General features: G+C 47.9%; 14 non-coding genes across 14 annotated transcripts; all 14 read right to left on the bottom strand.

Moving 5' to 3' along the window:
• Positions 1 to 785: 785 nt before the first annotated feature.
• On the bottom strand, positions 786 to 976 carry LOC142714110 (U2 spliceosomal RNA). The gene has a single exon (XR_012870317.1). It is a non-coding gene; the product is annotated as a U2 spliceosomal RNA (small nuclear RNA).
• Positions 977 to 2268: 1292 nt separating this feature from the next.
• On the bottom strand, positions 2269 to 2459 carry LOC142714109 (U2 spliceosomal RNA). Its single transcript, XR_012870316.1, has one exon. It is a non-coding gene; the product is annotated as a U2 spliceosomal RNA (small nuclear RNA).
• A 1284-nt stretch (positions 2460 to 3743) lies between these two features.
• On the bottom strand, positions 3744 to 3934 carry LOC142714108 (U2 spliceosomal RNA). The gene has a single exon (XR_012870315.1). It is a non-coding gene; the product is annotated as a U2 spliceosomal RNA (small nuclear RNA).
• A 1292-nt stretch (positions 3935 to 5226) lies between these two features.
• LOC142714107 (U2 spliceosomal RNA) lies at positions 5227 to 5417 on the bottom strand. The gene has a single exon (XR_012870314.1). It is a non-coding gene; the product is annotated as a U2 spliceosomal RNA (small nuclear RNA).
• A 1268-nt stretch (positions 5418 to 6685) lies between these two features.
• LOC142714106 (U2 spliceosomal RNA) lies at positions 6686 to 6876 on the bottom strand. Its single transcript, XR_012870313.1, has one exon. It is a non-coding gene; the product is annotated as a U2 spliceosomal RNA (small nuclear RNA).
• Positions 6877 to 8152: 1276 nt separating this feature from the next.
• LOC142714105 (U2 spliceosomal RNA) lies at positions 8153 to 8343 on the bottom strand. The gene has a single exon (XR_012870312.1). It is a non-coding gene; the product is annotated as a U2 spliceosomal RNA (small nuclear RNA).
• Positions 8344 to 9635: 1292 nt separating this feature from the next.
• On the bottom strand, positions 9636 to 9826 carry LOC142714104 (U2 spliceosomal RNA). Its single transcript, XR_012870311.1, has one exon. It is a non-coding gene; the product is annotated as a U2 spliceosomal RNA (small nuclear RNA).
• Positions 9827 to 11118: 1292 nt separating this feature from the next.
• Positions 11119 to 11309, bottom strand: LOC142714102 (U2 spliceosomal RNA). The gene has a single exon (XR_012870309.1). It is a non-coding gene; the product is annotated as a U2 spliceosomal RNA (small nuclear RNA).
• A 1288-nt stretch (positions 11310 to 12597) lies between these two features.
• On the bottom strand, positions 12598 to 12788 carry LOC142714100 (U2 spliceosomal RNA). Its single transcript, XR_012870308.1, has one exon. It is a non-coding gene; the product is annotated as a U2 spliceosomal RNA (small nuclear RNA).
• Positions 12789 to 14080: 1292 nt separating this feature from the next.
• LOC142714099 (U2 spliceosomal RNA) lies at positions 14081 to 14271 on the bottom strand. Its single transcript, XR_012870307.1, has one exon. It is a non-coding gene; the product is annotated as a U2 spliceosomal RNA (small nuclear RNA).
• Positions 14272 to 15555: 1284 nt separating this feature from the next.
• LOC142714084 (U2 spliceosomal RNA) lies at positions 15556 to 15746 on the bottom strand. Its single transcript, XR_012870293.1, has one exon. It is a non-coding gene; the product is annotated as a U2 spliceosomal RNA (small nuclear RNA).
• Positions 15747 to 17018: 1272 nt separating this feature from the next.
• Positions 17019 to 17209, bottom strand: LOC142714098 (U2 spliceosomal RNA). The gene has a single exon (XR_012870306.1). It is a non-coding gene; the product is annotated as a U2 spliceosomal RNA (small nuclear RNA).
• Positions 17210 to 18493: 1284 nt separating this feature from the next.
• On the bottom strand, positions 18494 to 18684 carry LOC142714097 (U2 spliceosomal RNA). The gene has a single exon (XR_012870305.1). It is a non-coding gene; the product is annotated as a U2 spliceosomal RNA (small nuclear RNA).
• Positions 18685 to 19964: 1280 nt separating this feature from the next.
• LOC142714125 (U2 spliceosomal RNA) lies at positions 19965 to 20155 on the bottom strand. Its single transcript, XR_012870330.1, has one exon. It is a non-coding gene; the product is annotated as a U2 spliceosomal RNA (small nuclear RNA).
• Between the last annotated feature and the right edge of the window lie 659 nt (positions 20156 to 20814).

Raw genomic sequence — 20814 nt, 5'->3', positions numbered from 1 at the left:
AGGCTCAGTCAGTCACTCAGTGTTGCCTGAGAGGGCAACACTGCAACAGCCGGCCGCCAGGCTGTCTTTTTTTTGCACAGCTAGTTGCCTCCAGGAGGCCACAAGAGGGAGACAAGGGACTGCAAAATGGAAAATAGGCATCCACCAACTTTACAGACAACTTCTCCTTGCTCCTACAACCTCCATCCTTGCACAGTTTGTTATTCTTCTAGGTAACATAGTAACAAATCCAAATTGCTGCTCTCTTTGTAGGCAAGCAAGGCTTTGTTGCAACTGCAATTCTTACTTCTTCTTGAAATGTAGGGACGACAGTACATTCCATCACATCCATCTAGTGTACACAGGTAGGTCCATTGTGGCGGGCAGGCGAGCGGGCGGGCTGCTTTATTGGCTGTTTGCTGTTCCCCTACTCCACTCCACTATTTGACTGTTGTGCTGCATCAATCAATCAATCAATCAATCAATCAATCAATCAATCAATCAATCAGTGGCTGGCTCAGGTGCAGCTCTTTAACTTACCTAAAAGGGAGGGCGGAGAGAAGACAAGGAAGGTGAATGAGGTGTTCCAATGTGAAATGCCGGAAACACAGAAACACAGACGATACACAACAAGAGGTGGCAATCTATTCATTAATTGCATTTAATCAATGAGCTCATTATCACTCATGCATTGTCCAACAGGTGTTGAAATAATGGGATTAAAAGGGGAGATCCCTTCAGAAAGACAGAAACAATAGCAAAGACAAAAAACACTTTTGGAATCTGCTTTTAGTCAACACATAAGGAAAGGGTGCACCGGTCCTGGAAATACTGCAATACCAGGTCAATGCGTGGAGTGGACAGAGCAAGCTCTATTTCCATCTCCCTGTTCTAAAAATCCATTTAATATATGGTCCCCAGATAGGGGACGTATCAGATATTAAACTGATAAGAACAGATACTACACTTGATCTTAGCCAAAAGGCCGAGAAGCGATAACCCGAACGGGCCGCGCGTTGCCCGAGCCTGCCCGATACTGCTGTTCAGCCCTTGCAGCGATTCAGCCTACTTCTAGGCAATTCCATGGGGCCCTGCAGGCTCACACACTCACAGCTACACGGGAGGTGAATAAAGGCCGGAGAGGAAGCCAGACAGGATTTGCTTCTTTTGCTTGCACCACAATGCAGTGCTGAAAGAGGAGGAATCTACATAAAAACGCCTTCCTGGCAACACCCAAATGCCCTGCTGCCATGCAGATAAACACTGGCAGCGGCAGCAAGTGCATGCCCACAGCCACCCCTTGTTCCTTCACACCTTGTATCAGCTGTAATCCAGTCCAGTCCAGTGCTGCCTGCTGAGCAGCACTGACCAACACTGCCTGGGCCCAGGCTTTTATCTCTGAGGCCCCATTATGATGTCAGAAAGCTGGCTCTGGAATCCTGAGGGCTCCACTATGACACGTGCAAAGTTCCGTCTGAACTTTATATAAGACGGTGAGGCTCAGTCAGTCACTCAGTGTTGCCTGAGAGGGCAACACTGCAACAGCCGGCCGCCAGGCTGTCTTTTTTTTGCACAGCTAGTTGCCTCCAGGAGGCCACAAGAGGGAGACAAGGGACTGCAAAATGGAAAATAGGCATCCACCAACTTTACAGACAACTTCTCCTTGCTCCTACAACCTCCATCCTTGCACAGTTTGTTATTCTTCTAGGTAACATAGTAACAAATCCAAATTGCTGCTCTCTTTGTAGGCAAGCAAGGCTTTGTTGCAACTGCAATTCTTACTTCTTCTTGAAATGTAGGGACGACAGTACATTCCATCACATCCATCTAGTGTACACAGGTAGGTCCATTGTGGCGGGCAGGCGAGCGGGCGGGCTGCTTTATTGGCTGTTTGCTGTTCCCCTACTCCACTCCACTATTTGACTGTTGTGCTGCATCAATCAATCAATCAATCAATCAATCAATCAATCAATCAATCAATCAATCAATCAGTGGCTGGCTCAGGTGCAGCTCTTTAACTTACCTAAAAGGGAGGGCGGAGAGAAGACAAGGAAGGTGAATGAGGTGTTCCAATGTGAAATGCCGGAAACACAGAAACACAGACGACACACAACAAGAGGTGGCAATCTATTCATTAATTGCATTTAATCAATGAGCTCATTATCACTCATGCATTGTCCAACAGGTGTTGAAATAATGGGATTAAAAGGGGAGATCCCTTCAGAAAGACAGAAACAATAGCAAAGACAAAAAACACTTTTGGAATCTGCTTTTAGTCAACACATAAGGAAAGGGTGCACCGGTCCTGGAAATACTGCAATACCAGGTCAATGCGTGGAGTGGACAGAGCAAGCTCTATTTCCATCTCCCTGTTCTAAAAATCCATTTAATATATGGTCCCCAGATAGGGGACGTATCAGATATTAAACTGATAAGAACAGATACTACACTTGATCTTAGCCAAAAGGCCGAGAAGCGATAACCCGAACGGGCCGCGCGTTGCCCGAGCCTGCCCGATACTGCTGTTCAGCCCTTGCAGCGATTCAGCCTACTTCTAGGCAATTCCATGGGGCCCTGCAGGCTCACACACTCACAGCTACACGGGAGGTGAATAAAGGCCGGAGAGGAAGCCAGACAGGATTTGCTTCTTTTGCTTGCACCACAATGCAGTGCTGAAAGAGGAGGAATCTACATAAAAACGCCTTCCTGGCAACGCCCAAATGCCCTGCTGCCATGCAGATAAACACTGGCAGCGGCAGCAAGTGCATGCCCACAGCCAACCCTTGTTCCTTCACACCTTGTATCAGCTGTAATCCAGTCCAGTCCAGTGCTGCCTGCTGAGCAGCACTGACCAACACTGCCTGGGCCCAGGCTTTTATCTCTGAGGCCCCATTATGATGTCAGAAAGCTGGCTCTGGAATCCTGAGGGCTCCACTATGACACGTGCAAAGTTCCGTCTGAACTTTATATAAGACGGTGAGGCTCAGTCAGTCACTCAGTGTTGCCTGAGAGGGCAACACTGCAACAGCCGGCCGCCAGGCTGTCTTTTTTTTGCACAGCTAGTTGCCTCCAGGAGGCCACAAGAGGGAGACAAGGGACTGCAAAATGGAAAATAGGCATCCACCAACTTTACAGACAACTTCTCCTTGCTCCTACAACCTCCATCCTTGCACAGTTTGTTATTCTTCTAGGTAACATAGTAACAAATCCAAATTGCTGCTCTCTTTGTAGGCAAGCAAGGCTTTGTTGCAACTGCAATTCTTACTTCTTCTTGAAATGTAGGGACGACAGTACATTCCATCACATCCATCTAGTGTACACAGGTAGGTCCATTGTGGCGGGCAGGCGAGCGGGCGGGCTGCTTTATTGGCTGTTTGCTGTTCCCCTACTCCACTCCACTATTTGACTGTTGTGCTGCATCAATCAATCAATCAATCAATCAATCAATCAATCAATCAATCAATCAGTGGCTGGCTCAGGTGCAGCTCTTTAACTTACCTAAAAGGGAGGGCGGAGAGAAGACAAGGAAGGTGAATGAGGTGTTCCAATGTGAAATGCCGGAAACACAGAAACACAGACGACACACAACAAGAGGTGGCAATCTATTCATTAATTGCATTTAATCAATGAGCTCATTATCACTCATGCATTGTCCAACAGGTGTTGAAATAATGGGATTAAAAGGGGAGATCCCTTCAGAAAGACAGAAACAATAGCAAAGACAAAAAACACTTTTGGAATCTGCTTTTAGTCAACACATAAGGAAAGGGTGCACCGGTCCTGGAAATACTGCAATACCAGGTCAATGCGTGGAGTGGACAGAGCAAGCTCTATTTCCATCTCCCTGTTCTAAAAATCCATTTAATATATGGTCCCCAGATAGGGGACGTATCAGATATTAAACTGATAAGAACAGATACTACACTTGATCTTAGCCAAAAGGCCGAGAAGCGATAACCCGAACGGGCCGCGCGTTGCCCGAGCCTGCCCGATACTGCTGTTCAGCCCTTGCAGCGATTCAGCCTACTTCTAGGCAATTCCATGGGGCCCTGCAGGCTCACACACTCACAGCTACACGGGAGGTGAATAAAGGCCGCAGAGGAAGCCAGACAGGATTTGCTTCTTTTGCTTGCACCACAATGCAGTGCTGAAAGAGGAGGAATCTACATAAAAACGCCTTCCTGGCAACGCCCAAATGCCCTGCTGCCATGCAGATAAACACTGGCAGCGGCAGCAAGTGCATGCCCACAGCCACCCCTTGTTCCTTCACACCTTGTATCAGCTGTAATCCAGTCCAGTCCAGTGCTGCCTGCTGAGCAGCACTGACCAACACTGCCTGGGCCCAGGCTTTTATCTCTGAGGCCCCATTATGATGTCAGAAAGCTGGCTCTGGAATCCTGAGGGCTCCACTATGACACGTGCAAAGTTCCGTCTGAACTTTATATAAGACGGTGAGGCTCAGTCAGTCACTCAGTGTTGCCTGAGAGGGCAACACTGCAACAGCCGGCCGCCAGGCTGTCTTTTTTTTGCACAGCTAGTTGCCTCCAGGAGGCCACAAGAGGGAGACAAGGGACTGCAAAATGGAAAATAGGCATCCACCAACTTTACAGACAACTTCTCCTTGCTCCTACAACCTCCATCCTTGCACAGTTTGTTATTCTTCTAGGTAACATAGTAACAAATCCAAATTGCTGCTCTCTTTGTAGGCAAGCAAGGCTTTGTTGCAACTGCAATTCTTACTTCTTCTTGAAATGTAGGGACGACAGTACATTCCATCACATCCATCTAGTGTACACAGGTAGGTCCATTGTGGCGGGCAGGCGAGCGGGCGGGCTGCTTTATTGGCTGTTTGCTGTTCCCCTACTCCACTCCACTATTTGACTGTTGTGCTGCATCAATCAATCAATCAATCAATCAATCAATCAATCAATCAATCAATCAATCAATCAGTGGCTGGCTCAGGTGCAGCTCTTTAACTTACCTAAAAGGGAGGGCGGAGAGAAGACAAGGAAGGTGAATGAGGTGTTCCAATGTGAAATGCCGGAAACACAGAAACACAGACGACACACAACAAGAGGTGGCAATCTATTCATTAATTGCATTTAATCAATGAGCTCATTATCACTCATGCATTGTCCAACAGGTGTTGAAATAATGGGATTAAAAGGGGAGATCCCTTCAGAAAGACAGAAACAATAGCAAAGACAAAAAACACTTTTGGAATCTGCTTTTAGTCAACACATAAGGAAAGGGTGCACCGGTCCTGGAAATACTGCAATACCAGGTCAATGCGTGGAGTGGACAGAGCAAGCTCTATTTCCATCTCCCTGTTCTAAAAATCCATTTAATATATGGTCCCCAGATAGGGGACGTATCAGATATTAAACTGATAAGAACAGATACTACACTTGATCTTAGCCAAAAGGCCGAGAAGCGATAACCCGAACGGGCCGCGCGTTGCCCGAGCCTGCCCGATACTGCTGTTCAGCCCTTGCAGCGATTCAGCCTACTTCTAGGCAATTCCATGGGGCCCTGCAGGCTCACACACTCACAGCTACACGGGAGGTGAATAAAGGCCGGAGAGGAAGCCAGACAGGATTTGCTTCTTTTGCTTGCACCACAATGCAGTGCTGAAAGAGGAGGAATCTACATAAAAACGCCTTCCTGGCAACGCCCAAATGCCCTGCTGCCATGCAGATAAACACTGGCAGCGGCAGCAAGTGCATGCCCACAGCCACCCCTTGTTCCTTCACACCTTGTATCAGCTGTAATCCAGTCCAGTCCAGTGCTGCCTGCTGAGCAGCACTGACCAACACTGCCTGGGCCCAGGCTTTTATCTCTGAGGCCCCATTATGATGTCAGAAAGCTGGCTCTGGAATCCTGAGGGCTCCACTATGACACGTGCAAAGTTCCGTCTGAACTTTATATAAGACGGTGAGGCTCAGTCAGTCACTCAGTGTTGCCTGAGAGGGCAACACTGCAACAGCCGGCCGCCAGGCTGTCTTTTTTTTGCACAGCTAGTTGCCTCCAGGAGGCCACAAGAGGGAGACAAGGGACTGCAAAATGGAAAATAGGCATCCACCAACTTTACAGACAACTTCTCCTTGCTCCTACAACCTCCATCCTTGCACAGTTTGTTATTCTTCTAGGTAACATAGTAACAAATCCAAATTGCTGCTCTCTTTGTAGGCAAGCAAGGCTTTGTTGCAACTGCAATTCTTACTTCTTCTTGAAATGTAGGGACGACAGTACATTCCATCACATCCATCTAGTGTACACAGGTAGGTCCATTGTGGCGGGCAGGCGAGCGGGCGGGCTGCTTTATTGGCTGTTTGCTGTTCCCCTACTCCACTCCACTATTTGACTGTTGTGCTGCATCAATCAATCAATCAATCAATCAATCAATCAGTGGCTGGCTCAGGTGCAGCTCTTTAACTTACCTAAAAGGGAGGGCGGAGAGAAGACAAGGAAGGTGAATGAGGTGTTCCAATGTGAAATGCCGGAAACACAGAAACACAGACGACACACAACAAGAGGTGGCAATCTATTCATTAATTGCATTTAATCAATGAGCTCATTATCACTCATGCATTGTCCAACAGGTGTTGAAATAATGGGATTAAAAGGGGAGATCCCTTCAGAAAGACAGAAACAATAGCAAAGACAAAAAACACTTTTGGAATCTGCTTTTAGTCAACACATAAGGAAAGGGTGCACCGGTCCTGGAAATACTGCAATACCAGGTCAATGCGTGGAGTGGACAGAGCAAGCTCTATTTCCATCTCCCTGTTCTAAAAATCCATTTAATATATGGTCCCCAGATAGGGGACGTATCAGATATTAAACTGATAAGAACAGATACTACACTTGATCTTAGCCAAAAGGCCGAGAAGCGATAACCCGAACGGGCCGCGCGTTGCCCGAGCCTGCCCGATACTGCTGTTCAGCCCTTGCAGCGATTCAGCCTACTTCTAGGCAATTCCATGGGGCCCTGCAGGCTCACACACTCACAGCTACACGGGAGGTGAATAAAGGCCGGAGAGGAAGCCAGACAGGATTTGCTTCTTTTGCTTGCACCACAATGCAGTGCTGAAAGAGGAGGAATCTACATAAAAACGCCTTCCTGGCAACGCCCAAATGCCCTGCTGCCATGCAGATAAACACTGGCAGCGGCAGCAAGTGCATGCCCACAGCCACCCCTTGTTCCTTCACACCTTGTATCAGCTGTAATCCAGTCCAGTCCAGTGCTGCCTGCTGAGCAGCACTGACCAACACTGCCTGGGCCCAGGCTTTTATCTCTGAGGCCCCATTATGATGTCAGAAAGCTGGCTCTGGAATCCTGAGGGCTCCACTATGACACGTGCAAAGTTCCGTCTGAACTTTATATAAGACGGTGAGGCTCAGTCAGTCACTCAGTGTTGCCTGAGAGGGCAACACTGCAACAGCCGGCCGCCAGGCTGTCTTTTTTTTGCACAGCTAGTTGCCTCCAGGAGGCCACAAGAGGGAGACAAGGGACTGCAAAATGGAAAATAGGCATCCACCAACTTTACAGACAACTTCTCCTTGCTCCTACAACCTCCATCCTTGCACAGTTTGTTATTCTTCTAGGTAACATAGTAACAAATCCAAATTGCTGCTCTCTTTGTAGGCAAGCAAGGCTTTGTTGCAACTGCAATTCTTACTTCTTCTTGAAATGTAGGGACGACAGTACATTCCATCACATCCATCTAGTGTACACAGGTAGGTCCATTGTGGCGGGCAGGCGAGCGGGCGGGCTGCTTTATTGGCTGTTTGCTGTTCCCCTACTCCACTCCACTATTTGACTGTTGTGCTGCATCAATCAATCAATCAATCAATCAATCAATCAATCAATCAGTGGCTGGCTCAGGTGCAGCTCTTTAACTTACCTAAAAGGGAGGGCGGAGAGAAGACAAGGAAGGTGAATGAGGTGTTCCAATGTGAAATGCCGGAAACACAGAAACACAGACGACACACAACAAGAGGTGGCAATCTATTCATTAATTGCATTTAATCAATGAGCTCATTATCACTCATGCATTGTCCAACAGGTGTTGAAATAATGGGATTAAAAGGGGAGATCCCTTCAGAAAGACAGAAACAATAGCAAAGACAAAAAACACTTTTGGAATCTGCTTTTAGTCAACACATAAGGAAAGGGTGCACCGGTCCTGGAAATACTGCAATACCAGGTCAATGCGTGGAGTGGACAGAGCAAGCTCTATTTCCATCTCCCTGTTCTAAAAATCCATTTAATATATGGTCCCCAGATAGGGGACGTATCAGATATTAAACTGATAAGAACAGATACTACACTTGATCTTAGCCAAAAGGCCGAGAAGCGATAACCCGAACGGGCCGCGCGTTGCCCGAGCCTGCCCGATACTGCTGTTCAGCCCTTGCAGCGATTCAGCCTACTTCTAGGCAATTCCATGGGGCCCTGCAGGCTCACACACTCACAGCTACACGGGAGGTGAATAAAGGCCGGAGAGGAAGCCAGACAGGATTTGCTTCTTTTGCTTGCACCACAATGCAGTGCTGAAAGAGGAGGAATCTACATAAAAACGCCTTCCTGGCAACGCCCAAATGCCCTGCTGCCATGCAGATAAACACTGGCAGCGGCAGCAAGTGCATGCCCACAGCCACCCCTTGTTCCTTCACACCTTGTATCAGCTGTAATCCAGTCCAGTCCAGTGCTGCCTGCTGAGCAGCACTGACCAACACTGCCTGGGCCCAGGCTTTTATCTCTGAGGCCCCATTATGATGTCAGAAAGCTGGCTCTGGAATCCTGAGGGCTCCACTATGACACGTGCAAAGTTCCGTCTGAACTTTATATAAGACGGTGAGGCTCAGTCAGTCACTCAGTGTTGCCTGAGAGGGCAACACTGCAACAGCCGGCCGCCAGGCTGTCTTTTTTTTGCACAGCTAGTTGCCTCCAGGAGGCCACAAGAGGGAGACAAGGGACTGCAAAATGGAAAATAGGCATCCACCAACTTTACAGACAACTTCTCCTTGCTCCTACAACCTCCATCCTTGCACAGTTTGTTATTCTTCTAGGTAACATAGTAACAAATCCAAATTGCTGCTCTCTTTGTAGGCAAGCAAGGCTTTGTTGCAACTGCAATTCTTACTTCTTCTTGAAATGTAGGGACGACAGTACATTCCATCACATCCATCTAGTGTACACAGGTAGGTCCATTGTGGCGGGCAGGCGAGCGGGCGGGCTGCTTTATTGGCTGTTTGCTGTTCCCCTACTCCACTCCACTATTTGACTGTTGTGCTGCATCAATCAATCAATCAATCAATCAATCAATCAATCAATCAATCAATCAATCAATCAGTGGCTGGCTCAGGTGCAGCTCTTTAACTTACCTAAAAGGGAGGGCGGAGAGAAGACAAGGAAGGTGAATGAGGTGTTCCAATGTGAAATGCCGGAAACACAGAAACACAGACGACACACAACAAGAGGTGGCAATCTATTCATTAATTGCATTTAATCAATGAGCTCATTATCACTCATGCATTGTCCAACAGGTGTTGAAATAATGGGATTAAAAGGGGAGATCCCTTCAGAAAGACAGAAACAATAGCAAAGACAAAAAACACTTTTGGAATCTGCTTTTAGTCAACACATAAGGAAAGGGTGCACCGGTCCTGGAAATACTGCAATACCAGGTCAATGCGTGGAGTGGACAGAGCAAGCTCTATTTCCATCTCCCTGTTCTAAAAATCCATTTAATATATGGTCCCCAGATAGGGGACGTATCAGATATTAAACTGATAAGAACAGATACTACACTTGATCTTAGCCAAAAGGCCGAGAAGCGATAACCCGAACGGGCCGCGCGTTGCCCGAGCCTGCCCGATACTGCTGTTCAGCCCTTGCAGCGATTCAGCCTACTTCTAGGCAATTCCATGGGGCCCTGCAGGCTCACACACTCACAGCTACACGGGAGGTGAATAAAGGCCGCAGAGGAAGCCAGACAGGATTTGCTTCTTTTGCTTGCACCACAATGCAGTGCTGAAAGAGGAGGAATCTACATAAAAACGCCTTCCTGGCAACGCCCAAATGCCCTGCTGCCATGCAGATAAACACTGGCAGCGGCAGCAAGTGCATGCCCACAGCCACCCCTTGTTCCTTCACACCTTGTATCAGCTGTAATCCAGTCCAGTCCAGTGCTGCCTGCTGAGCAGCACTGACCAACACTGCCTGGGCCCAGGCTTTTATCTCTGAGGCCCCATTATGATGTCAGAAAGCTGGCTCTGGAATCCTGAGGGCTCCACTATGACACGTGCAAAGTTCCGTCTGAACTTTATATAAGACGGTGAGGCTCAGTCAGTCACTCAGTGTTGCCTGAGAGGGCAACACTGCAACAGCCGGCCGCCAGGCTGTCTTTTTTTTGCACAGCTAGTTGCCTCCAGGAGGCCACAAGAGGGAGACAAGGGACTGCAAAATGGAAAATAGGCATCCACCAACTTTACAGACAACTTCTCCTTGCTCCTACAACCTCCATCCTTGCACAGTTTGTTATTCTTCTAGGTAACATAGTAACAAATCCAAATTGCTGCTCTCTTTGTAGGCAAGCAAGGCTTTGTTGCAACTGCAATTCTTACTTCTTCTTGAAATGTAGGGACGACAGTACATTCCATCACATCCATCTAGTGTACACAGGTAGGTCCATTGTGGCGGGCAGGCGAGCGGGCGGGCTGCTTTATTGGCTGTTTGCTGTTCCCCTACTCCACTCCACTATTTGACTGTTGTGCTGCATCAATCAATCAATCAATCAATCAATCAATCAATCAATCAATCAATCAATCAATCAGTGGCTGGCTCAGGTGCAGCTCTTTAACTTACCTAAAAGGGAGGGCGGAGAGAAGACAAGGAAGGTGAATGAGGTGTTCCAATGTGAAATGCCGGAAACACAGAAACACAGACGACACACAACAAGAGGTGGCAATCTATTCATTAATTGCATTTAATCAATGAGCTCATTATCACTCATGCATTGTCCAACAGGTGTTGAAATAATGGGATTAAAAGGGGAGATCCCTTCAGAAAGACAGAAACAATAGCAAAGACAAAAAACACTTTTGGAATCTGCTTTTAGTCAACACATAAGGAAAGGGTGCACCGGTCCTGGAAATACTGCAATACCAGGTCAATGCGTGGAGTGGACAGAGCAAGCTCTATTTCCATCTCCCTGTTCTAAAAATCCATTTAATATATGGTCCCCAGATAGGGGACGTATCAGATATTAAACTGATAAGAACAGATACTACACTTGATCTTAGCCAAAAGGCCGAGAAGCGATAACCCGAACGGGCCGCGCGTTGCCCGAGCCTGCCCGATACTGCTGTTCAGCCCTTGCAGCGATTCAGCCTACTTCTAGGCAATTCCATGGGGCCCTGCAGGCTCACACACTCACAGCTACACGGGAGGTGAATAAAGGCCGGAGAGGAAGCCAGACAGGATTTGCTTATTTTGCTTGCACCACAATGCAGTGCTGAAAGAGGAGGAATCTACATAAAAACGCCTTCCTGGCAACGCCCAAATGCCCTGCTGCCATGCAGATAAACACTGGCAGCGGCAGCAAGTGCATGCCCACAGCCACCCCTTGTTCCTTCACACCTTGTATCAGCTGTAATCCAGTCCAGTCCAGTGCTGCCTGCTGAGCAGCAGTGACCAACACTGCCTGGGCCCAGGCTTTTATCTCTGAGGCCCCATTATGATGTCAGAAAGCTGGCTCTGGAATCCTGAGGGCTCCACTATGACACGTGCAAAGTTCCGTCTGAACTTTATATAAGACGGTGAGGCTCAGTCAGTCACTCAGTGTTGCCTGAGAGGGCAACACTGCAACAGCCGGCCGCCAGGCTGTCTTTTTTTTGCACAGCTAGTTGCCTCCAGGAGGCCACAAGAGGGAGACAAGGGACTGCAAAATGGAAAATAGGCATCCACCAACTTTACAGACAACTTCTCCTTGCTCCTACAACCTCCATCCTTGCACAGTTTGTTATTCTTCTAGGTAACATAGTAACAAATCCAAATTGCTGCTCTCTTTGTAGGCAAGCAAGGCTTTGTTGCAACTGCAATTCTTACTTCTTCTTGAAATGTAGGGACGACAGTACATTCCATCACATCCATCTAGTGTACACAGGTAGGTCCATTGTGGCGGGCAGGCGAGCGGGCGGGCTGCTTTATTGGCTGTTTGCTGTTCCCCTACTCCACTCCACTATTTGACTGTTGTGCTGCATCAATCAATCAATCAATCAATCAATCAATCAATCAATCAATCAATCAATCAGTGGCTGGCTCAGGTGCAGCTCTTTAACTTACCTAAAAGGGAGGGCGGAGAGAAGACAAGGAAGGTGAATGAGGTGTTCCAATGTGAAATGCCGGAAACACAGAAACACAGACGACACACAACAAGAGGTGGCAATCTATTCATTAATTGCATTTAATCAATGAGCTCATTATCACTCATGCATTGTCCAACAGGTGTTGAAATAATGGGATTAAAAGGGGAGATCCCTTCAGAAAGACAGAAACAATAGCAAAGACAAAAAACACTTTTGGAATCTGCTTTTAGTCAACACATAAGGAAAGGGTGCACCGGTCCTGGAAATACTGCAATACCAGGTCAATGCGTGGAGTGGACAGAGCAAGCTCTATTTCCATCTCCCTGTTCTAAAAATCCATTTAATATATGGTCCCCAGATAGGGGACGTATCAGATATTAAACTGATAAGAACAGATACTACACTTGATCTTAGCCAAAAGGCCGAGAAGCGATAACCCGAACGGGCCGCGCGTTGCCCGAGCCTGCCCGATACTGCTGTTCAGCCCTTGCAGCGATTCAGCCTACTTCTAGGCAATTCCATGGGGCCCTGCAGGCTCACACACTCACAGCTACACGGGAGGTGAATAAAGGCCGGAGAGGAAGCCAGACAGGATTTGCTTCTTTTGCTTGCACCACAATGCAGTGCTGAAAGAGGAGGAATCTACATAAAAACGCCTTCCTGGCAACGCCCAAATGCCCTGCTGCCATGCAGATAAACACTGGCAGCGGCAGCAAGTGCATGCCCACAGCCACCCCTTGTTCCTTCACACCTTGTATCAGCTGTAATCCAGTCCAGTCCAGTGCTGCCTGCTGAGCAGCACTGACCAACACTGCCTGGGCCCAGGCTTTTATCTCTGAGGCCCCATTATGATGTCAGAAAGCTGGCTCTGGAATCCTGAGGGCTCCACTATGACACGTGCAAAGTTCCGTCTGAACTTTATATAAGACGGTGAGGCTCAGTCAGTCACTCAGTGTTGCCTGAGAGGGCAACACTGCAACAGCCGGCCGCCAGGCTGTCTTTTTTTTGCACAGCTAGTTGCCTCCAGGAGGCCACAAGAGGGAGACAAGGGACTGCAAAATGGAAAATAGGCATCCACCAACTTTACAGACAACTTCTCCTTGCTCCTACAACCTCCATCCTTGCACAGTTTGTTATTCTTCTAGGTAACATAGTAACAAATCCAAATTGCTGCTCTCTTTGTAGGCAAGCAAGGCTTTGTTGCAACTGCAATTCTTACTTCTTCTTGAAATGTAGGGACGACAGTACATTCCATCACATCCATCTAGTGTACACAGGTAGGTCCATTGTGGCGGGCAGGCGAGCGGGCGGGCTGCTTTATTGGCTGTTTGCTGTTCCCCTACTCCACTCCACTATTTGACTGTTGTGCTGCATCAATCAATCAATCAATCAATCAATCAATCAATCAATCAATCAATCAATCAATCAGTGGCTGGCTCAGGTGCAGCTCTTTAACTTACCTAAAAGGGAGGGCGGAGAGAAGACAAGGAAGGTGAATGAGGTGTTCCAATGTGAAATGCCGGAAACACAGAAACACAGACGACACACAACAAGAGGTGGCAATCTATTCATTAATTGCATTTAATCAATGAGCTCATTATCACTCATGCATTGTCCAACAGGTGTTGAAATAATGGGATTAAAAGGGGAGATCCCTTCAGAAAGACAGAAACAATAGCAAAGACAAAAAACACTTTTGGAATCTGCTTTTAGTCAACACATAAGGAAAGGGTGCACCGGTCCTGGAAATACTGCAATACCAGGTCAATGCGTGGAGTGGACAGAGCAAGCTCTATTTCCATCTCCCTGTTCTAAAAATCCATTTAATATATGGTCCCCAGATAGGGGACGTATCAGATATTAAACTGATAAGAACAGATACTACACTTGATCTTAGCCAAAAGGCCGAGAAGCGATAACCCGAACGGGCCGCGCGTTGCCCGAGCCTGCCCGATACTGCTGTTCAGCCCTTGCAGCGATTCAGCCTACTTCTAGGCAATTCCATGGGGCCCTGCAGGCTCACACACTCACAGCTACACGGGAGGTGAATAAAGGCCGGAGAGGAAGCCAGACAGGATTTGCTTCTTTTGCTTGCACCACAATGCAGTGCTGAAAGAGGAGGAATCTACATAAAAACGCCTTCCTGGCAACGCCCAAATGCCCTGCTGCCATGCAGATAAACACTGGCAGCGGCAGCAAGTGCATGCCCACAGCCACCCCTTGTTCCTTCACACCTTGTATCAGCTGTAATCCAGTCCAGTCCAGTGCTGCCTGCTGAGCAGCACTGACCAACACTGCCTGGGCCCAGGCTTTTATCTCTGAGGCCCCATTATGATGTCAGAAAGCTGGCTCTGGAATCCTGAGGGCTCCACTATGACACGTGCAAAGTTCCGTCTGAACTTTATATAAGACGGTGAGGCTCAGTCAGTCACTCAGTGTTGCCTGAGAGGGCAACACTGCAACAGCCGGCCGCCAGGCTGTCTTTTTTTTGCACAGCTAGTTGCCTCCAGGAGGCCACAAGAGGGAGACAAGGGACTGCAAAATGGAAAATAGGCATCCACCAACTTTACAGACAACTTCTCCTTGCTCCTACAACCTCCATCCTTGCACAGTTTGTTATTCTTCTAGGTAACATAGTAACAAATCCAAATTGCTGCTCTCTTTGTAGGCAAGCAAGGCTTTGTTGCAACTGCAATTCTTACTTCTTCTTGAAATGTAGGGACGACAGTACATTCCATCACATCCATCTAGTGTACACAGGTAGGTCCATTGTGGCGGGCAGGCGAGCGGGCGGGCTGCTTTATTGGCTGTTTGCTGTTCCCCTACTCCACTCCACTATTTGACTGTTGTGCTGCATCAATCAATCAATCAATCAATCAATCAATCAATCAATCAATCAATCAGTGGCTGGCTCAGGTGCAGCTCTTTAACTTACCTAAAAGGGAGGGCGGAGAGAAGACAAGGAAGGTGAATGAGGTGTTCCAATGTGAAATGCCGGAAACACAGAAACACAGACGACACACAACAAGAGGTGGCAATCTATTCATTAATTGCATTTAATCAATGAGCTCATTATCACTCATGCATTGTCCAACAGGTGTTGAAATAATGGGATTAAAAGGGGAGATCCCTTCAGAAAGACAGAAACAATAGCAAAGACAAAAAACACTTTTGGAATCTGCTTTTAGTCAACACATAAGGAAAGGGTGCACTGGTCCTGGAAATACTGCAATACCAGGTCAATGCGTGGAGTGGACAGAGCAAGCTCTATTTCCATCTCCCTGTTCTAAAAATCCATTTAATATATGGTCCCCAGATAGGGGACGTATCAGATATTAAACTGATAAGAACAGATACTACACTTGATCTTAGCCAAAAGGCCGAGAAGCGATAACCCGAACGGGCCGCGCGTTGCCCGAGCCTGCCCGATACTGCTGTTCAGCCCTTGCAGCGATTCAGCCTACTTCTAGGCAATTCCATGGGGCCCTGCAGGCTCACACACTCACAGCTACACGGGAGGTGAATAAAGGCCGGAGAGGAAGCCAGACAGGATTTGCTTCTTTTGCTTGCACCACAATGCAGTGCTGAAAGAGGAGGAATCTACATAAAAACGCCTTCCTGGCAACGCCCAAATGCCCTGCTGCCATGCAGATAAACACTGGCAGCGGCAGCAAGTGCATGCCCACAGCCACCCCTTGTTCCTTCACACCTTGTATCAGCTGTAATCCAGTCCAGTCCAGTGCTGCCTGCTGAGCAGCACTGACCAACACTGCCTGGGCCCAGGCTTTTATCTCTGAGGCCCCATTATGATGTCAGAAAGCTGGCTCTGGAATCCTGAGGGCTCCACTATGACACGTGCAAAGTTCCGTCTGAACTTTATATAAGACGGTGAGGCTCAGTCAGTCACTCAGTGTTGCCTGAGAGGGCAACACTGCAACAGCCGGCCGCCAGGCTGTCTTTTTTTTGCACAGCTAGTTGCCTCCAGGAGGCCACAAGAGGGAGACAAGGGACTGCAAAATGGAAAATAGGCATCCACCAACTTTACAGACAACTTCTCCTTGCTCCTACAACCTCCATCCTTGCACAGTTTGTTATTCTTCTAGGTAACATAGTAACAAATCCAAATTGCTGCTCTCTTTGTAGGCAAGCAAGGCTTTGTTGCAACTGCAATTCTTACTTCTTCTTGAAATGTAGGGACGACAGTACATTCCATCACATCCATCTAGTGTACACAGGTAGGTCCATTGTGGCGGGCAGGCGAGCGGGCGGGCTGCTTTATTGGCTGTTTGCTGTTCCCCTACTCCACTCCACTATTTGACTGTTGTGCTGCATCAATCAATCAATCAATCAATCAATCAATCAATCAGTGGCTGGCTCAGGTGCAGCTCTTTAACTTACCTAAAAGGGAGGGCGGAGAGAAGACAAGGAAGGTGAATGAGGTGTTCCAATGTGAAATGCCGGAAACACAGAAACACAGACGACACACAACAAGAGGTGGCAATCTATTCATTAATTGCATTTAATCAATGAGCTCATTATCACTCATGCATTGTCCAACAGGTGTTGAAATAATGGGATTAAAAGGGGAGATCCCTTCAGAAAGACAGAAACAATAGCAAAGACAAAAAACACTTTTGGAATCTGCTTTTAGTCAACACATAAGGAAAGGGTGCACCGGTCCTGGAAATACTGCAATACCAGGTCAATGCGTGGAGTGGACAGAGCAAGCTCTATTTCCATCTCCCTGTTCTAAAAATCCATTTAATATATGGTCCCCAGATAGGGGACGTATCAGATATTAAACTGATAAGAACAGATACTACACTTGATCTTAGCCAAAAGGCCGAGAAGCGATAACCCGAACGGGCCGCGCGTTGCCCGAGCCTGCCCGATACTGCTGTTCAGCCCTTGCAGCGATTCAGCCTACTTCTAGGCAATTCCATGGGGCCCTGCAGGCTCACACACTCACAGCTACACGGGAGGTGAATAAAGGCCGGAGAGGAAGCCAGACAGGATTTGCTTCTTTTGCTTGCACCACAATGCAGTGCTGAAAGAGGAGGAATCTACATAAAAACGCCTTCCTGGCAACGCCCAAATGCCCTGCTGCCATGCAGATAAACACTGGCAGCGGCAGCAAGTGCATGCCCACAGCCACCCCTTGTTCCTTCACACCTTGTATCAGCTGTAATCCAGTCCAGTCCAGTGCTGCCTGCTGAGCAGCACTGACCAACACTGCCTGGGCCCAGGCTTTTATCTCTGAGGCCCCATTATGATGTCAGAAAGCAGGCTCTGGAATCCTGAGGGCTCCACTATGACACGTGCAAAGTTCCGTCTGAACTTTATATAAGACGGTGAGGCTCAGTCAGTCACTCAGTGTTGCCTGAGAGGGCAACACTGCAACAGCCGGCCGCCAGGCTGTCTTTTTTTTGCACAGCTAGTTGCCTCCAGGAGGCCACAAGAGGGAGACAAGGGACTGCAAAATGGAAAATAGGCATCCACCAACTTTACAGACAACTTCTCCTTGCTCCTACAACCTCCATCCTTGCACAGTTTGTTATTCTTCTAGGTAACATAGTAACAAATCCAAATTGCTGCTCTCTTTGTAGGCAAGCAAGGCTTTGTTGCAACTGCAATTCTTACTTCTTCTTGAAATGTAGGGACGACAGTACATTCCATCACATCCATCTAGTGTACACAGGTAGGTCCATTGTGGCGGGCAGGCGAGCGGGCGGGCTGCTTTATTGGCTGTTTGCTGTTCCCCTACTCCACTCCACTATTTGACTGTTGTGCTGCATCAATCAATCAATCAATCAATCAATCAATCAATCAATCAATCAATCAGTGGCTGGCTCAGGTGCAGCTCTTTAACTTACCTAAAAGGGAGGGCGGAGAGAAGACAAGGAAGGTGAATGAGGTGTTCCAATGTGAAATGCCGGAAACACAGAAACACAGACGACACACAACAAGAGGTGGCAATCTATTCATTAATTGCATTTAATCAATGAGCTCATTATCACTCATGCATTGTCCAACAGGTGTTGAAATAATGGGATTAAAAGGGGAGATCCCTTCAGAAAGACAGAAACAATAGCAAAGACAAAAAACACTTTTGGAATCTGCTTTTAGTCAACACATAAGGAAAGGGTGCACCGGTCCTGGAAATACTGCAATACCAGGTCAATGCGTGGAGTGGACAGAGCAAGCTCTATTTCCATCTCCCTGTTCTAAAAATCCATTTAATATATGGTCCCCAGATAGGGGACGTATCAGATATTAAACTGATAAGAACAGATACTACACTTGATCTTAGCCAAAAGGCCGAGAAGCGATAACCCGAACGGGCCGCGCGTTGCCCGAGCCTGCCCGATACTGCTGTTCAGCCCTTGCAGCGATTCAGCCTACTTCTAGGCAATTCCATGGGGCCCTGCAGGCTCACACACTCACAGCTACACGGGAGGTGAATAAAGGCCGGAGAGGAAGCCAGACAGGATTTGCTTCTTTTGCTTGCACCACAATGCAGTGCTGAAAGAGGAGGAATCTACATAAAAACGCCTTCCTGGCAACGCCCAAATGCCCTGCTGCCATGCAGATAAACACTGGCAGCGGCAGCAAGTGCATGCCCACAGCCACCCCTTGTTCCTTCACACCTTGTATCAGCTGTAATCCAGTCCAGTCCAGTGCTGCCTGCTGAGCAGCACTGACCAACACTGCCTGGGCCCAGGCTTTTATCTCTGAGGCCCCATTATGATGTCAGAAAGTTGGCTCTGGAATCCTGAGGGCTCCACTATGACACGTGCAAAGTTCCGTCTGAACTTTATATAAGACGGTGAGGCTCAGTCAGTCACTCAGTGTTGCCTGAGAGGGCAACACTGCAACAGCCGGCCGCCAGGCTGTCTTTTTTTTGCACAGCTAGTTGCCTCCAGGAGGCCACAAGAGGGAGACAAGGGACTGCAAAATGGAAAATAGGCATCCACCAACTTTACAGACAACTTCTCCTTGCTCCTACAACCTCCATCCTTGCACAGTTTGTTATTCTTCTAGGTAACATAGTAACAAATCCAAATTGCTGCTCTCTTTGTAGGCAAGCAAGGCTTTGTTGCAACTGCAATTCTTACTTCTTCTTGAAATGTAGGGACGACAGTACATTCCATCACATCCATCTAGTGTACACAGGTAGGTCCATTGTGGCGGGCAGGCGAGCGGGCGGGCTGCTTTATTGGCTGTTTGCTGTTCCCCTACTCCACTCCACTATTTGACTGTTGTGCTGCATCAATCAATCAATCAATCAATCAATCAATCAATCAATCAATCAGTGGCTGGCTCAGGTGCAGCTCTTTAACTTACCTAAAAGGGAGGGCGGAGAGAAGACAAGGAAGGTGAATGAGGTGTTCCAATGTGAAATGCCGGAAACACAGAAACACAGACGACACACAACAAGAGGTGGCAATCTATTCATTAATTGCATTTAATCAATGAGCTCATTATCACTCATGCATTGTCCAACAGGTGTTGAAATAATGGGATTAAAAGGGGAGATCCCTTCAGAAAGACAGAAACAATAGCAAAGACAAAAAACACTTTTGGAATCTGCTTTTAGTCAACACATAAGGAAAGGGTGCACCGGTCCTGGAAATACTGCAATACCAGGTCAATGTGTGGAGTGGACAGAGCAAGCTCTATTTCCATCTCCCTGTTCTAAAAATCCATTTAATATATGGTCCCCAGATAGGGGACGTATCAGATATTAAACTGATAAGAACAGATACTACACTTGATCTTAGCCAAAAGGCCGAGAAGCGATAACCCGAACGGGCCGCGCGTTGCCCGAGCCTGCCCGATACTGCTGTTCAGCCCTTGCAGCGATTCAGCCTACTTCTAGGCAATTCCATGGGGCCCTGCAGGCTCACACACTCACAGCTACACGGGAGGTGAATAAAGGCCGGAGAGGAAGCCAGACAGGATTTGCTTCTTTTGCTTGCACCACAATGCAGTGCTGAAAGAGGAGGAATCTACATAAAAACGCCTTCCTGGCAACGCCCAAATGCCCTGCTGCCATGCAGATAAACACTGGCAGCGGCAGCAAGTGCATGCCCACAGCCACCCCTTGTTCCTTCACACCTTGTATCAGCTGTAATCCAGTCCAGTCCAGTGCTGCCTGCTGAGCAGCACTGACCAACACTGCCTGGGCCCAGGCTTTTATCTCTGAGGCCCCATTATGATGTCAGAAAGCTGGCTCTGGAATCCTGAGGGCTCCACTATGACACGTGCAAAGTTCCGTCTGAACTTTATATAAGACGGTGAGGCTCAGTCAGTCACTCAGTGTTGCCTGAGAGGGCAACACTGCAACAGCCGGCCGCCAGGCTGTCTTTTTTTTGCACAGCTAGTTGCCTCCAGGAGGCCACAAGAGGGAGACAAGGGACTGCAAAATGGAAAATAGGCATCCACCAACTTTACAGACAA

The sequence above is a fragment of the Rhinoderma darwinii genome, unplaced genomic scaffold (genome assembly GCF_050947455.1).
Source record: "Rhinoderma darwinii isolate aRhiDar2 unplaced genomic scaffold, aRhiDar2.hap1 Scaffold_4402, whole genome shotgun sequence".
NCBI classification, from domain to species: Eukaryota; Metazoa; Chordata; class Amphibia; order Anura; family Rhinodermatidae; genus Rhinoderma; species Rhinoderma darwinii.
The sequence above is the reverse complement of the archived record's forward strand: the minus strand, read 5'-3'. Positions and strand labels throughout refer to the sequence as shown.